Genomic DNA, 18693 nt, shown 5'->3' on the forward strand with positions numbered 1-18693 from the left:
GCACAAGTTTTACACACATGAAGCCAGCCTGCTCATGAGAGTCTAAGAGAGCACTGCCCAACTGAGCCCTCCCTCAATTTTTGTGATCAAAATAAAATGATTGTTTTATTTTTTCTAGTTTTACTGAGATGTAATTGACATATAACATTGTATAAATTTAAGGTGTACAATGTGATGATTTGATAATATATATTGCAAAATGGTTTCCAAAAAAGATTAGTTAACATATCTTTCACCTCACATAATGATCATTTTGTTGTTGTTGTTATGTTAAGAACATTTACATTCTACTTCCATAGAAGTTTTTGAGTATACAATACAGAATTAACTATAGTCACTATGCTGTACATTAGCTCCCTGGAACTTTTCATCTTATAACAAAGTTTGTACCATTTGACCAATATATTCCCATCTCCCCCACCCCTCAGCCTCTGATGACCAGCATTCTACTCTGTTTCTATGAGTCTGATATTTTCAGATTTCATATGTTAGCGAGAGCATATAGTGTTTATCTTTCACTGTCATTTAAATGTAGCCATTCTAGTTAGTGGTTCAGAAGATTAAGTTCACACTTTGACTAATGACTAATGAACTTTAGAAATTTTCTGTACCTTTATTATTTGTTTAGACATTATTTTTAATGCACTTCCTCTTTAAGACTTTGCCTGTGGTTGGTTGGTTTTTTTTTTGTTTTTTTTTGGTTGTTTTTGTTTGTTTTTAATCAAGTAGTCTTTAATTTTCTCACTGATTTAAAGACTTTATGTATTCTGGATATAAGTCTTTTTTCTATTATGTGTGACAAATATATCTCATTTTGACTTTTTGCCCTTTTTAATTTCATAATGGTGGATTTTGATGAAAAGAGTCCTTAATTTTAATGCACTATATCAGTCTTTTCATAATTTTTATTTAATGATTTTTGTGTTGTGTAGAAGAAAACTTCTATAGTTCCAAAATCACGACTATACTGTTTTATGTTATTTTATCTTATTTTGCCTTTGATATTTACATACATATTGTATTTGGTGTTGTTTTCTTTATACACTGTAAGGTAGGATTTAAGATTCATTTTTCTTATATTAGATATTTGACATATCAATGAAAAGGGTTTTCTTTAACCCACTTCTATGCTCTGCCATTTTTTTTTAAAGTCATATATACATGGACACAAAGTATGACAAATATGGCTCAGTATAACAGTGAAGTGAAGAGTGTTTTTGGACATTTTGTTCCTTCTATCACTCTATTTGGTGGTACCTGTACCTATATCACAGTGTCATAATTAGTGTAGCTTTATAATAACTTTTGATATCTGACAGTGCCAATCCTCCGTCATTGTTGTATTTCAAAATATTCCTGGATTTTCATGGCTATGTTTTATTATAAACACAGTAGTCATTTAATTTAAAGTCATGAACTTGACTTTCATATTTACCTTGTTCTTTGTTCCTTCAACTTAATTTTCCTACCATATTTTTATTTTCTTTCACTAAAGGCCTCCTTTTTGTACTTACTTTATTGTAGATAGGCTGCTAATTTCTGTTTTTGTTTATCTAAAATAGTCTTTATTTTGTCTTTTTTTCCCATATATGAAGCTCTGTTAATATTTAAATGCACATTTAGTATTGTCATGTATTCTGGAAGAAATCAACATCTTGATTATTATAAAATATTTCTCTTAGTCTTTGTTATATTGGTTTTTTTTTCTGAAATCTATTTTGAACGATAGACAGTCTAGCTTTCTTTTGATTAGCATTTACATGATATATCTTTTTCACATTTTTGCTATTAATTTATTTGCATTTTTTAACTTAAAGCGGCTCTCTATTCAGGCAAATATTGTTGAGTCTTACTTTTATATTCAATTTGATAAATTTTGCCTTTTAATTGCAGTGTTCAAACCATTGTAGCAGTTCTATTAAGAGAGAAAAATATAAAAATGGACACAATCACCATTTGCATTCACCATTATAACATATCTTCTAACTTGTTCAATTAGATAATGGAAATATAAGAGAAATTTTAATAACACTATTTTATAGATATTATAAATAAAATTATATAATTGCAGTAACAGCTACAAACTATGAAAACTAGTAAAAGTTCAGCAAAATTGCTTGAAAGACAATGATAAAAAGCATCATTATTATATCTATGCAATCAATTGAAAAACATAACATTTGAAAAGACCACTGCAAAAACACGAAAGCATTGGGTAACATGAAGAAAAAGAAAAGAAATGCAAGCTATATAAGGAGAAATGCATAACATGTAATTATAGACCTGTAAAAGATCACTGATAGATATATTCAAGGCACTTAATGACCATCTCTCAAAAAGTTAAAAAGTTAAAAACAAAATATTTCTTCCTAAAACAAAATAAAAATTACATGTAACTCCAATAAAATATAAAGCATGATTTTCACCAAACTTGTCTATTCTCAAAATTGAAACAGAAGGATAAAGAATAAAGAGCCAACATTGGCCAAGGCAATTTTGAAAGAGAAATGAAAGAAGTGGGTTCATTCATTTTACAATCTTTCAAGACTTATGCATGGAATAAATTACAGCATAGTATTTGTGCAGAAATGATGAATAGAACAATGAAATAACATAGAAAATCAAGAAATATATCTATGCATATATGAAAGCTCTGTGTATGGCAGGCTTAGAGTTTCAGTTCAATCTGAAAATGATGGATTATTCAATAAACAATATCAGGAAATTCTTTATTAGTATGGCAATATAAAATTGAACTGAACTTTACTCCAAGTTCAATTTAATTTCTGCGTACACAAAAAATATTTCAAAAGACTTTTAAAATATTAAAAGAGTGCATAGGAAAATATCTTTAATTCTTCAGTAGCAGAGAACAATAGCTTAAACACACACCAAAAAAAGCACACTCAAAAACATGCACACGTGTGCGTGCACGCGCGCACACACACACACACACACACACACACACACACATCAAAATGCTTCCACTGAGAAAACAAACCATCTAAAAACCCAGTGCTGTTGAGTTTAGATTTAGGTGATGTTTTAGCATGGAGACCTAAGTTGTAGATTTTTTTTTTTCCATAAAAGTTAAGACAATTCGGAAGAGAAAGGAAAATAACGTTTATTTATTAAAGGCCTAATATATGTCACTTCTCTCCAGTATACTATTTTGATTCTTATTTAGATAATCAGAATCACTGAATACAGGCTGAAGCAAAAGAGCTTTGTGGCTCATTGTTGACTCAAGATAATGTGATGCCACATGTACAAAAAATATTTCAAAAGACTTTTAAAATATTAAAAGAGTGCATAGGAAAATATCTTTAATTCTTCAGTAGCAGAGAACAATAGCTTAAACACACACCAAAAAAAGCACACTCAAAAACATGCACACGTGTGCGTGCACGCGCGCACACACACACACACACACACACACACACACATCAAAATCCAAAGAAACAATTGATAATTTTGTTACATTAAAATAAAAACATTTTATCTGGGTAAGAAGTCTCTGGGACATTCTCTTTGCTGGACTTTGGGGTCCTTCATGAAGATTCCTCTTTGTAAAAATGATTTACATTTTTGTCACTGCACTCTCTTAAATTTAAAGACTGGAATTATTAAATATAAAAAGGGCTGATGAAACCTGCTGACAATAAAGTATACTAAATTAAGACATACATACTATGTGTGAAATGTTTAATGTGTCACTAGCATTATATTTAAAAAACTATCTCTGGGTTACTAATGTAAGTAAGCCCCAGAATGCCCATAGAAACACAATAAATATGACTCAGGAATACTGTCAACTGACACCATAAAAGGGAACACTTAATGACCATCTCTCAAATACACTCTAAGGCAACACGGTCTCATCCAGGCCACCACTATGGTTCCTGTAGACCCTCTGATGGATGTGCTGCTTCCCCAACCAGATGGAAAAGGGTCGCATTCCCTTGGGGATCTGCAAGCTGTAGGAACAATTCCACAACCCTCACTCTTTTTTACTTTAGTGTGCATAAACTGCTCTTGAATAGGAATAAAATATAAGCTATACATTCCCTTCGTATGCCCTTCTGAGTGTCAAGAGTCTAGTACTGGCACTGAAGTCTGCTTGTGTGTTACTCATATCTTGTGAGTCTGTGTCTCATTTAAAAAGGGAAAAATCTTACTCCTACTACAATCCCTGAACCTAGAATGTTGGTCCCTAATGAATACAATACAACATTATTAAACTGAAAACATCAGCCATAGATTAGAGGCAATATATGTGTGACCCAATAAATGCATAAAAGACTAGAAGGCAATATAATTTTTTAAAAATTACTATAACCTGGTAAGAACAATACAACCTATTATAAAGATTAACAAAAAATTTCACTAAAAGTGAAATTGGAAAGGTGAATAAACTTATGAAAAGATTCTCAATCTTATTAGTAAGCAAGTAAATTTAAATTAATACAAAATAAGAAACCATTTCATATCAAATATGGCAATTTCAAAATTATATATACAGTAATATTTCATAATAGATCAGACATTTATTTAAAACCTGAAACACAGAACAAAGACCAATAATGAAACTATGGAAATGTTTATAATTCATTTTTATTAAGATTACTTTTTCAGAGCTCTTTAAGCTTCAGGCACAGATGAAAAGAAGGTAAAAATATTTCTCACATATCTATGCCTCCAAGCATTTATAGACTCTCCTATTGTCAACATCCCTCAACAAAATGGAACATTTGCTACAATTGTGAACCTAAATTGCCATATCATCACACAAAGTCCTTCCTTAGTCTATATTATGGTTCACTCCTGGTCTTTTATATTTTATGTACTTGAACAAACATGTAATAGAATGACATGTACACATAATTATAGTGTCAGACAGAGTATTTTTACTGTCCTAAAAATACTTTGTGCTCTGTCTATTCATCTCTCCACCACCACCGCCACCACCACCTCCACTCAAACTCCTGGCAATCACTAACCTTTACACTGTTTTCATAGTTTTGCCTTTTTCAGAATGTCATATAGTTGTAACCATACAGTATGTAGCCTTTTCACATTGGTTTCTTTCTCTTAGTAATAAGCATTTAAGATTCCTCCATGTCTTTTCATGGTTTAATAGCTCATTTTTTAGCACAGAATAGTCCATTATTTGGATGTATCACAGTTTACTTATCTACCCACTGACCAAAGAACATTTTGATTTCTTATAAGTTTTTGCAATTATAAGTAAATTGCTATACATATATGTGTGCAGATTTTGTGTGGATATAAATTTTTAACTCCTTTGGATTAATACCAAAGACCATAATTGCTGGCTTCAAAAGAGTATGTTTAGTTTTATGAGGAACAGGAGAACTTTCAAAGTGTCTGGACCATTTTTCATTTCCACCAGTAATGTACGATTGCTCTTGTTGCTGCACACCCTTATCAGCATTTGACACTGTCAGTGTTCCAGGTTTTGGCCATTTTAATAGGCGTGCAGTGGTACCTCATTGTTGTTTCAATTTGCATTTCCCTAATGACATATGAGGTGCAACATCATTTCATATGCCTATTTTTCATCTGTACATCTTCTTTGCTGAAGTGTCTATTAAGGTTTTTGGCCAATTTTTAAACATATTTTTGGGTTTTTATTGTTGAATTTTAAGAGCTCTTTGTGTATTTTGGGTAACAGTCATACATATATATATATATATTTTACATGTAGTTTCTCTCAGTCTATGTTTGTCTTCTCATTCACTTGACATTGTTTTTTGCAAGACAGTTTTTAATTTTAATGAAGTTCATCTTACCAATTATTTATGTCATGGATCATGTCTTAGATGTACATAAAAATGCATCACCATATCCAAGGTCATCTAAGGTTTTTCCTGTTGTTTTCTAGTTTTATAGTTTTGCATTTTACATTTAGGTTTCTAATCTATTTTGAGTTAATTTTTGTAAAGGGTGTAAAGTCTGTGTCTAGATTCATTATTGTTTGTGGATATCCAGCTGTTCTAACATCATTTGTTGAACAAACTATCTTTGACCCGTTGTCTTGCCATTTCTACTTTGTTAAAAATCAGCTGACTATATTTATGGGCTTCTATTTCTGGGATTTCTATTCTGTTCCACTAATCTATGTGTCTATTCTTTTCTAATACCACACTGTCTTAATTACTGTAGCTCTATCGTAAATTTTGAAGTCAGGGAGTGTCAGTTCACCAACTTTGTTCTTCTTCAATATTGTAATGGCTATTCTGAGCCTTTTGTCTCTCCACATAAGTGTTAGAACCACTTTGCCGATATCTACAAAATAACACGCTGGAAACTAGATTGAGATTACATTGAATCTATATATTAAGTTGGCAAAAAAATGACATAACAATATCGAGTCCTCCTCTCCACAAACACTGAATATCTATTTATTTAGTTGTATATTTATACTGTTTAGATTTTCCTTGCATAAGATGCTTATATAAGCTTCAGAAGTTATAATTTTTGGATCATTTAAAATATTTGGGTTTGTGATACAAGATATTAATTTTGCATAACTTTAATCAAACTTATTTTGAGATTTATTCTTGTTTTCAATTTGTACTAATCTCCTATTTATTCAAAATGATTATAGAATGTTGGTTAATTTACATTCTGTTGAAGTGAAAATTCCTATATGCCCTAAACACAAATCATTAATTTACAAAGATTTACAGTATTTCAAAACATACCTAATCTCCATAACTATTCTTCATAAGGACTTCCAGAGCTTTGGAGTTGCCGTTCTTGTTATTTCTAATACATCTAATGTACGTATTTTTAAAGTAAATCCCTGATATTTGTTTGTTGTTTCTCGTATTGAGTATTTTGCATAAAAGTGCAGGGCAAAATGTATAAATAGATGAGCTTTTAGTTATTTGGAGTAGACTATATTAGAATTTCTCATACAGTAGTCCATCTTACAACTGAAGTTACTATTTTATTAATGATTGGACTTATTCCAAAAGTGACTCAAGAAATATTCTGAGAAACAAAAGCATAAAAAAAAAACCTGAGTCAAACGCCTGTCTAGGTCTAGAGGACAGACTTGTGACTTCTGAAGCCTAAAATATATGAGAACAAAATATTTACTTGTTCACAAAGGTATTATGTGGCAAAAATAAATTATAAGGATACTACCAAGACTGGATAAGGATAAGCTCTACTTAGAGACAATAATTTTTAAATTCTTACTTGACATTTTCTTTAGCACCTTTCTTATTTATCATTACTTTTCATAATGGGGAATTATAGATCCCTTTACATGAATACCCTTGTACAACTGCACAAGGAGTCATATATATGGATTTTGTTCCAAAATATTTAGAAATCAGAAATACCACTGTAATAATACTCAGAAAATATATTAAAGCATTGCTGAAAAATTTTAAAGAATCTCTCTATACCTTTAATGAGAGTTACTGGTATATTATGATGAATATAGAACAAACTTAGGAAGTGTTCAGATGTTAAATGTCTCCTGGGCTCACTATTATGTGAGTCATTCTTGGATACTATTTTCCTGGCTGGTATTCACATATAACTACATCAATAAAATCCATGAACGCCACACGTCCACTATCATTGTTATACATTGACACATTCTTTATTTATACCGACCTAAAATTCTGAGATTCTACAGTTTATTTCAAGATGCATATAAGAAATATGAAAAAAATGCTTTATAAAATAACCTTGTTAAAAGGAAAACATTACATTAAAAATATACATAATTTTATTTGTAATTCCCTTTTAATTCTTTCATGTAGAGAATTCCTATTACAAAAGTTTATCTTTCTGTTGCTTTATATATAAATGTATGTTTCAATTGTAGATTATTTCTGTGTTGGAATCATTATAATAGTGGGTGTTGAAATATCTAAGAGGCCCTCCTTTGCCTGTAAGGTAACTCGATTGTCAAGACATAAATAAGTAAGCAGACATTAAAAGGTTATTTGTTTTCCAGATACTAAACAGTATGTTAAGGCTTCAGGATTTAGCGTAATAATCTGTATTTGCATACGAGTGATCGAAAAGAAAACCAGGTTCTTATTTTGGATTTAGAATTGCCCGACACTAAGAATAGCCATCAAAAAAAAAAAAAAAAAATTGCTTCCACACTAGCAACAAAGCTTTCACCTCAGTTGACAAATCTTATGTGCCTGATTGTTTATTGTTATAAATACAGAGAAAAATGTGTTTTGATGTCAAGTCGGTTACACTTCAAATATTCCTAACAGTCCAAAGGTAAGATTAGTTAGACAAATGAAATCAAGCTACCATACTGCAAGATCACAGTCATCATCCAGCTTTAAATATGTAATCAGATTTGACAGAGATTATTTGAGACTAACTCATACCTAAATTTCTGCTTGTGAATATCCCCAATAGTTTGCTTTTCTTATTCCCTCTCAATGATAAAATATCTTCAACATCATGGAAGTTCTCCAACATTCTAGATATTAAGCATTTCCATGCCAAAATTGTATTATCTAAGTTAAGTACATTTTCTAAATTAGCGCTTTTCAAAATCAAATCTCTAGGTTTTCTTATATTAACGTTTTCAGCTAGTAACAGTATGTCTACAAAGTCACTGATTATTTTCACACATCTTTTCAGGTAGTGGTAACTATAAATTTCATTGTGTTTTTTCCCTTCATATTATGTCATTAGCAATATTAAGTTAGTGTTTATGATCAATAACAGTATACACAGATTTTTCTAGTTGGTGAGTTTCTTCACATGGCAAATCATGAATTTTTTTTTAGAAGCCTTTGCATTGTCAAGGTTTTCCTTGCTATAAAGTCCCCTACATTCTTTCTCACACTGATGAGATGATGCCTCAGTTTACCCAGAGAATTTTAAATCTGACTTATGCTAAAATACCCTTAGTGCAGCTCACAGTGGTCTAAGGGAGGCTAACTGCATGGTCAGTGGAACAGATTGTTCATTAAAATATCTGAAATAATATCTCAGGCTGAATCTGTAGAAACTGGATTTTTTTCTAATGGGTTTCACAGCCAATGCTTTGCAATTAAGATTGTTGCCATGCATCTGATGTCAGTTGCCAGGAGTACTCTCCACATGACATCAATCTCTCCTAGGCCTAAATGTAAAGTAATCATTATCTCCTAAAGCAAAGTATTTATTCAGACCGCTTCCTAGGACACTTCACAGTAAGAACTATAGTATTAGCAACACACAGGGCCAACATTAACAGTAGGCAGAGAGAACAGAGGCCTTTCTGTACCAAGTACTAGCCACTGAAACATTTTTAGTTTTGGTGTCAGTGCTTAAGGGCTTTTGGGACAACTGTGCATTATCTTTCTACCTTCTGAATTTTACCTACATGAGACAACATATCAGCACATTAACAACAATGGCCCAATGTTGAAACCTACCTCTGAGGTCCAGTAAATTCTACTTCTAATAAGTATATTTGCATAATCTTAGATGGAAGAAACCTCTTTTCTACTGAACTCACATGATTATTTGGAGCTTTTCATCATTATTTCTTTCTTCCTTGTAATACCGTTACTTCTACTGATAAATAATTATTTTTTAGATAAATATTCCAGTTGGATTCATTTGTACCTGCTTCATAACAGCAAGGACAGGCTCTTGAAGTCCTGGAAGATTGGTGCTGAGATTAAGAAGATTAGAGGGGAGCAGTATAAGGGCACTGAAAAATTAAACGCTTGCTGTGAATGGTGAGAGGGCAGTAAAATGGGATCAAACTTTGACAACAAGAAAATGCAAAAAACAAAAATGTAAATATCTAAATTGTTGATAACAAAAATTCTGTTTGATGTGATAACCTTGGAATATTTCTTTCTACAGATAAAAGCAAAAGAATGTTCATGCTTTACTTGATAAAGAGAACTTCCTCTATTTTACTGAACAATGCATAGGTTTTAACAGTCATATTTAAAAATTAGAACATCCTTATTTAACATTAACCATTATCTATATAAAAGTAAAAGAATTTCATGCCAGTACTTCTTATTAGTTCTAGAAATGCAGAGGTCCAGCTCTTATCAGTAGAATCATAGTTTCTAGAACTTTATAACAAAAGCCATGTCAGTTATAAGGAAAATTATCCCAATAAGTCACTAAAGAAAAGGCCAAAAAAAAAAAAAAGGGCAGAAAGGCAAAGTCAAGCAGTAATTTTCCGATGCCAATATTTCCCATCTGTCATAATTTTTTTTCTGTGATTTTTTTTTCAGATCTCAGAGATTTTTTTTGTCTTTTAAAACACACACACACACACACACACACACACACACACACACACACACACACAGAAAGAGGGAAAGTGAGAAAGAATGAGAGAAATTCTATACCTGTGCTCATAGAGTCAAAATAATAGAGTCTCAATAATGAACAAAATGGACATGGATTGTGACCTTATAGTGCTTACAATTTGAAAGGGAAGTCAATATTAGTAAGGTAACTTCACAGAGAGATATAAAATTGTAATGAATTAGTTATATAGTAGTATAAGACTGTATAATAAGAGAAGACAATCTGATCAGGCACAGAGAAAGGCTTCCTTTGATAAGTTACTATTGTGTTGAGACGAGAGGCAAAAAGGAGTTGAGAGTGGTGATCCCCTGAGGGAAAAAAACAACCAGGGCACCTAGAGTTGGGTGGGAGGTCACAGGATTGGGAAGAAGAAACGAAAGGCCTCTGTGCCTGGAATGCAGGAAGGGAAGGAAGTATGCTGTGCAATGAGTTGGGGGTATTTAAAAAAAAGTGCTAAACCATGCAGGGCATGGAAAGCCATAATAATGAACTCTGCCTATATTTTAAGAGTGATGGCCTTTTGGGAGGTATGACATCTCAATTTTGTCATTCTCAGTCTACAGAGAATAGACTGAGAATAGGTGCATCATTGCATGGAAGTAGTAATTTAGGAGGCTTCTGGAGTAGCCCAGGGGACAGATTATGTTATTTAGAACCAGAGTACTGGTAGTCTCAAATGGAGAAAAATGAATAAATTCAATAAGTTTATTTATTTTTTTGGTAGGTAAATATGACCGGATTAGGTGATAGAAATCATGGAATGAAGGAGAGAGGTGACAAGATGATTCCTATTTTTTCTGGTATATCGTGAAGTCATATATTGAGCCCTAGAATATTAAAAGAGTATATTTGGAGAGATTACTGTGAGTTTAGTTTGCAACATGTTAAATTTAAGGCACTTAGGTAATTAGATATACCAAATTGGACGTGATTGATAATGAAGGCATACATTCGTGAGAGTCATTATAAAGTTTGCTTTCTCTGAAAATTTTTTCTTCTTCTTTTTTATAAAACGAGCAATGCATAATATGTTTCATCTCTGTTCTATCTTTCGGATTATTAAACTTAATTCAGGCAAATACTTTAGCATTCGTAGTTAGCATGTTACGTTGTCCTATAGATAGCCCTAATTTTATAACAGTATTTTTGTGGCTCAAGTTTTCGGTATGATTTTAAGAATATAAATATATACCTAAAAATATTAAGCATTAAAAATCTGTCTGGTGGAGAGCATATACAAATTTTTAAAACTATCTCATAGAAATAGTCTGAGTCAAATAAGTTAATGGTTATTTAAAAAGTACTAAAAAGTATCAAATAATATGTCATTATTATGATGTTATTAAGCCACTGTCAACTAATCTTATCAGAGTTGATCATTTATAAACATTAAATAAACATAGGGGAATTTGTTTCAGAAAAATAAAAGTATTTTAAATATTATATATTCAATGTCATTAAGTATTTAGAAGGCATATTAGTTTTGCACAGTGATTATCATTGCTGTTATGTCTACGGTAAATTATCTTTAGATACATATGTACCTATTTACACAAGCATGCATATCTCCTGTTCAGACATTATTGTTTATTGTTTAAATTCATCAGAGTTTTAGTTAAATAAGAAAGAACAGCTGAAATAGAAAAAAGTGCTATTTTACTGGCCAAGACTAATTAAAAATGCCATAGTGAGAAAAAAGAACTGTCATAACAACCACCACCACCTGAACAGTCCTGCACTAATAACTAAAGGATATTCCATTGCCTTATTATTATTATACTACTTCTCCATTCATTACTTCCTCTAAGAAAGTTCCCAGTATTCCATTTATTTTTTAAAAGAGATTTAATAGATGTGCTATGAATTTTCAACCAGTTCTTTGAAATTTGAGGAGTCTAATTAGGAATGTATTTACTTTCTCTTTTTTCAGGGTGATTAATTCCATGCAAGAATTTCAGCTTAATGTTACTCCAAAGAAAAAATAGAAAGAGAAAAGGAGATTCTACTTCTACAGACTAATGGACTGGTAATTAAAAAAAAAAAAAAACTGAATTAAGCATTAACTCAGAAGAGACATTTTCAATGTATAACTTATTTGTTACCCTTATATTGCCAGGTTAATTAAGTAAATCCTGTGACCTTAATTATAGTCATTAGTAAATAAAAACATATTTGAATTCACTAAGTCTTCTGATTTATACTAGGGAATCTGTATTAGTAAATATATTTCCTCTGCTAATAGCTTTCATAAAGTCAGATGTTTTATTTAGAAAAAGTCAGCTTTACCAATGAAAAACAAAAATTCATTAATTATCTAATTAATTGTTTGGGCATATAAAATGTCTGGAGTCTCTTGTGTGGTTGCCTTTGGGAAACAAACCCTCCAAAAAACAAACAAACAAACATACTCTATACATTTCCGTATCTTCAAACTGTGTGAAATCACTTCATAGACAAGGTCCTCCATTTCTTTAAGAAAATTAAAAGATGGAAAATCTAAAATGTCTTCCTCAATTTGCTCTAATTAATAATAATAATAATAATAATAATGATAATAATAAAAAACTCAAGGACCAACACAACAAAAGCAATTCTTAAGATAAATGAATAAATCATGTACCAAAGGAGTACAAGGCAATAAAACATAGATAGAATAAATCTACACTAAAATAATGACTTCTATCTTTTGCATACTCAGACTCATCATGTTATACTAGTTATAATAAATTAATCTCAATATTGCCTAATATATCTTTTTTTGTTGTTTATATCTTAAAAGCAGTCTTTCACATTATTTTGAGTATACTAGCAACAACACACTGGCTGCCTGTTTTAAATTTTTATGTAATCCATAGCACCATGATCAGAAACAAATTCTTAGCAATAGTCTCTATGTTCCCTTAAGGATACAGACATTTCTGTTGCTGGTTTACTGAAGCTGTAATATGTTGCAAAATAAACTCAGGTTATTAAGTATCTCCTACCCGTTCTCTTCAAGGAGATTTCAATTGCTAAGCACCTAATTACCAACAGACAATCTAGGTAGATTAAACCTTGCTCTTTATAAAAATGCACCCATAATCATTTTATGCATGGTGACATTTTCATACAAATATATCACTAAGAGAAGCAAGAGATGCCTATATCAAGCATTTGGTATACAATACATTATGTTATGCATTTAGCAGACTCTTCATGTTCCCTGATTTCAATTCATTTTCTTACATGTGATTTCCCTTTTCTTTAGTTTTTTTTTTTTTTTTAACATACTTATTTACAGACTGCCATAAGTATCTTTCAATGACAGAAAGAACATGTCATTCAATAATCGAACCAATCGGGAAAAGTGCTATTTCTAGCACTACTCTCTTACCCTCCATATAGCAAAGGAGATCAAAGTCACAAAATGAGCACTTGATTTTTAAGAATCAAAAGACCAGGAATTTTATTCCATCTTCCTTAATCATTAGCCAAGCAACTTTGATAAAATACTTGGTCTTTCTGAATCTGTTTACTCATGTGCAAACATCATTACTCTCTCCCATGTCTACTCCTCAAGGCTGCCAACATAGATTCTGATAGATTCTGATAATGCATTGTGAAACAATCCTGGAAAAAAAAAAGAATTCCATAAAGATATGTTATCGACATAAAAAGTGGTAGATTTTCTAACTCTAGAAAGATATGAGAAAAAAGAAAATAATAATCAGTGATGAATAATGCTAGTTTTAATTAGTATATTAATTTGCAAGATTTTAATAAGCCTCCCCTAAATGGTTTGAAACCCACTAGCAATTATCAAATTGAACACGATCAACTTACTTCTGGAGCCTGAATAGTTCCTCACGGCTTTGAAGGAGTTGGCGCTCTGCCTGGCTGCTGCAGAAGACGGACAGGGCGAAAGCATCTCCGAAACTGATGCTGAGGATGATGTCAGAAAGAAGGGTCCTCAGCTACTACATCTCTTCCCAACACCTGGCTGAATGGTTACAGGGACTCTTCAAAGGAGATAAGCACACAAAAAAAAGTATATCAAAATATGCTTATGAAGTGTCTTGGAAAAATATAGTTGCTGTTTACTGTGTAATCAGTCTCAAACTATGTCAGAAATGTTATTAAATAGAATTTAAAGAGATTTGCATATTAAGACTTTCCAGTGGAATGTACAATATGCTCTGATTCCAATAGATTGATTTTCATTATTGGAAAGAGTCTTCTTATTTTAATTTAAGATAGTTTAAATAATCAAAAGATACCTAGGTCAATTTTCTTTATAGTACTTCCATTAATTTAACTTGTAGGCTAATGTTAAAGAATCGCTTTAGTCAACAAATGTTTAATCATCATCTGCTATGTACCAGGTACATGACACTGGGGATATGGCAGTGAATGAATTTCTTAAGTCCTCTCCTCATGGAGATAATAGCCTTATATCCTGTTGCTTGTATTTTCTTCAATAGAACAAAAATATGTTTATTTCAACACATATTTCTATGGAGGAAATATATGCAGACATGCCACTTGTAGTTTAACTTCGAGTCAGAAGATTGCTGATATTTTCCTATTTCTGAGGGTTCCATGTCAGTCTAGATAATAACAAACCTAGCTCTTTGAGACAATATTTAATCTTCTTTCCCCTAAGATCTTTATAATAGTACCAATTGATATTCAACCACTATCATTTATAATGTAGAAATAGGCTGAATTTTTTAAAATGCTCTTGAAATGAGTAAAAGCATTGTAATTGTACTTAAGCTATGACTTATTTTATCTGCAGAAGCAAAAGTGAGAAATAATACAATTCCAAAGGGTAACAATAAAAAACAGATATAAGATGATACAAAGACAACTTGGGTTTAGTTTATTGCTTCCACTGTTTCTACCTGTAAAGATATGTGAATGATTTTACAAAGCCATAATTTAAGAAGATGATTATATTTTTCTGAAATACCCAATACTTAGGACTTAATTTTTTTTAAAAAAGTTAAGCTGTTGCCTAAATTTATAGTGACATTACTGAGAAATGCTAAAAATCAATGCACACATTAATGATAATTTTGAATAAAGTAATTTATAGTTTATTTCAGATTATCTTTCAATATGTCAACCAATGCTATATTTTTATTTATATTTACTATAAAAGAAAGATGTTTATTATAGAAGTATAGACTAACTCATATCTCACACATACATGCACACAAATATAAATCAAACATATGCTAACCGCACTGATACAGTTATTTCTTGTCTTTTCATTTATTTCCTTCTATCAATATTTTAAACTAATTTTTACATTTTACACACATGATAAACATACAAGAAATCCAAAAGTAAATTTCCCTTCAAAGCAAGACATATGTCTCTCAGAAAGAACAAATTTCACATTATAGAACATCCTCTTAGAAATATTTCATGCATATATGAGTGTGTGTGCAGTTTTATAGATATATAAGAATGCTGTACTCTGTATCATCCTATGCTTTTCATTTATTACATCATGGAGAACATTCCATTTCTTTCTTCTATCATCAACCCCCATATATTTTATCAGTGAATATCTATCGTATGCACACAACATAATCTGTTCATAATGAATTCCAATAGAAAATTAGCAAGTTTCCAGGATTTTAAATTATAAAATTATATAATCAATGTTCACATACATGTATCTATGTACACATGAGTAAATATATATATAATAAATTCCTAGAAGTACAACATTCAGACCAAGAAGCCTCATTGTTTTTGAAACTGATTATGTTCCTTTCTCTGTAATAAAGAGGTAGTATAAAGCAAGAGTAAACTTGAATTTATAATTATGTTTTATATGATGGCATTATGATAACAAAACATAAATACCTCCAATAATCATTCTAAACAAATAACAAAAACAAACAAACAAACAAACAAACAAAAATACAAGATTTACAATCAGCAGGATTTCCATGTCTTCATTTCGGCATGAAGAGCATAGTAACTGCTGCAATGCTTTCTAAATTATAATTTCTCAGAGAAAGTTCTTTTTATGAATGGTTACATTATTTATTAATGATAATAACATTTTCCTTTTTATAATAATATCTTATTAAACACTTACTATGTGCCAGCTATAAAAACATGTATTATCTAAATCAATTCCCTCAAGAATCAAATGAGGCAAATACATATTCCTGTATACTGCTGTAAGAGGTGGGGATGGAAACGTCAACTAACTTTGATCAAGGCCGTAGCCTCGTATCTGGCAAAGCTGGGGCTCTCACACAGGGCTACCTCAATCCAAATTGATGCTCTTATATCTCATGATGGTTTCAGAAAACCATTATAGGATTCAATAGTAAAGAAACTTAAATAAGGTACTATATTTTTTAGTCCATATGTTTTGGTCAGTGCAATGTCAAAAACAAATTTTAAATCAGGATTCTGACAGCGTAATTTTCCAGTGTGATCTTCAAAGATTTGCTTTTCTTCCTGATAGTATGTTGAAACAAAACATCTTATAAGAATTTCTGATCAGTTCCTTAGTTCCAAGTTGTTGCTATGTTGGCCGTCTTCCACAGTCTTAGGAAATTTGGCAATAGTTACTATTTATGTACATGTTTCCCAAGAAACATAGTTCTCCCTTTAATGATTATCTTGGATGCCGGTATTAAACTCTGAAAAAACTCAAGAAACATAGGTAAAACTCTGGAAGTTATTAGGGAATATCGTTTCAAAAAATGAAAATCATGACCCCTTCCAGCTTCTAACAGTGCTTTCTTCCTTTCTGTAATATCTTCACTAAGTGTCCATCACCTATCGGAACATATACAGATGATCCTCTATTTACAACAGGTTTTGTCCTGATAAAGACATAAGTTGAGTTGAAAATATACGAAAGCCAAAAATATATTTAATAGAACTAACCTGCCATACATCATAGTTTAACCCAGCCTACCTTAAACATGCTCAAAACACTTATGTTAACCTAAGGTGGGCAAAATCATCTAACACAATGAATATACCGTAGAGTGTCAGTTGTTTACCCTCATGATGGAGAGGCTGACTGGGAGCTGCGGCTCACTGTCACTGTCCAGCATTACAGGAGAGTATTGTACCATGTATCACTAACCTGGGAAAAGATCAATATTCAAAATACACTTCCTACGAATGTTATTGCTTTCACACCATCGTCAAGTCGAGGACCACTTGTACTTTGATTTGAATCAGCAAAAGCAGGCCTTTAAAGTCTTATAACCAGGGTGGAATCATAGCTATGATCCTATCACTCAATTGTCTCTTTTTAAATGAAAATATATATATATTACAAAACATAGCAATTTTTTCAAGGCATAATACATCAGAAAGTACCAATCATGGCACTTTATTCATTGTAGGCAGGTGATAATTTTATTTCCCTCAGGAAGTTCTTCCTAGGACTGCCCTAAGTTTTAACTCATTGATACTAAGGAAACCCTTGAAATATTTGAAGATAACAGTAAGATAACCTTAAGTATTCCTTTTAATTTAAAGATCCACAGAGTTTGAATAATTATGAATCTATCTAACGGTATGACTACTGATCTTTCTCCTTCTTCTCTCTAATAATCCAAAGCAAATAACATGAGGGAGGTGTTCTACATTAGTCTTTAATTATATTTACCTTGTGTTAAAAATGATTAAAAATTAAACATTTAGTAATCTTGATGTTTGCTCTGCATGATGCAAAAATCTAGCTGTTTTGAAATATATGAATAAGTGAATCACCTGGTTTCATTGTAATTCACTCAATCACTTATTTAATAACCATAGAATAATATAATGCTTGGCATAAAATGGTCATGACCTTTAGTGAACTACTTCAAAAAGGAGGGTATAATATTAGAAATGTTGTTTTGTTAAGAAGAATAACTTCAAAAAATCAAACCGGAATTATAGAATAATAAATGAGTTGTTTAAATGCCTAAGTATTCAGAAGATTCATATGATTGAATATGGAAATGCATTTATGTTATTAGACAAAAGTGCAGTATCATATACTCAGCTACAAGATCATTTGATACATAAATTAATGCACCACTAGAGGATTTATTGCATAATGTAAATGCCACATTGTAAATGAGAGCAACTAATCATTCCTTTCCTCTAATAGCAAGAGTTCAGCAGTTAAATAAAACATAAATCTTGGTAACCTAAAAATTTTTATTACTGCATTTGTAAGTTCTCGTTAATGACTCAAGAAAATAACTTTAAGTTATTTTAAGTAATGCTGTATTTCAATGAGATACAATCTAAGGTGAAGGGGTATTTTGGAAGGTGCAAAGGGTATGTACAGGTGGTGCTGACTTTGTAATGTTTTAAGGAAAAAATTCATTC

General features: G+C 31.3%; 1 protein-coding gene across 2 annotated transcripts in view; it reads right to left on the reverse strand.

Annotated features, from left to right (window-relative positions):
• The window catches only part of LRFN5 (leucine rich repeat and fibronectin type III domain containing 5), a 241173-nt gene that overhangs the window by 110297 nt on the left and 112183 nt on the right, over window positions 1-18693 (reverse strand). The window contains exon 2 of one of the 2 annotated variants that reach the window (XM_006913452.2): window positions 14164-14339. The gene's annotated coding sequence lies outside the window, so the exon portion shown is untranslated. Of the gene's footprint in view, window positions 1-14163; window positions 14343-18693 lie in introns of those variants that run through there. The other variant, XM_025047941.1, reaches the window with a different exon arrangement.

Source organism: Pteropus alecto, unplaced genomic scaffold, assembly GCF_000325575.1.
Source record: "Pteropus alecto unplaced genomic scaffold, ASM32557v1 scaffold104, whole genome shotgun sequence".
Taxonomy (NCBI): domain Eukaryota; kingdom Metazoa; phylum Chordata; class Mammalia; order Chiroptera; family Pteropodidae; genus Pteropus; species Pteropus alecto.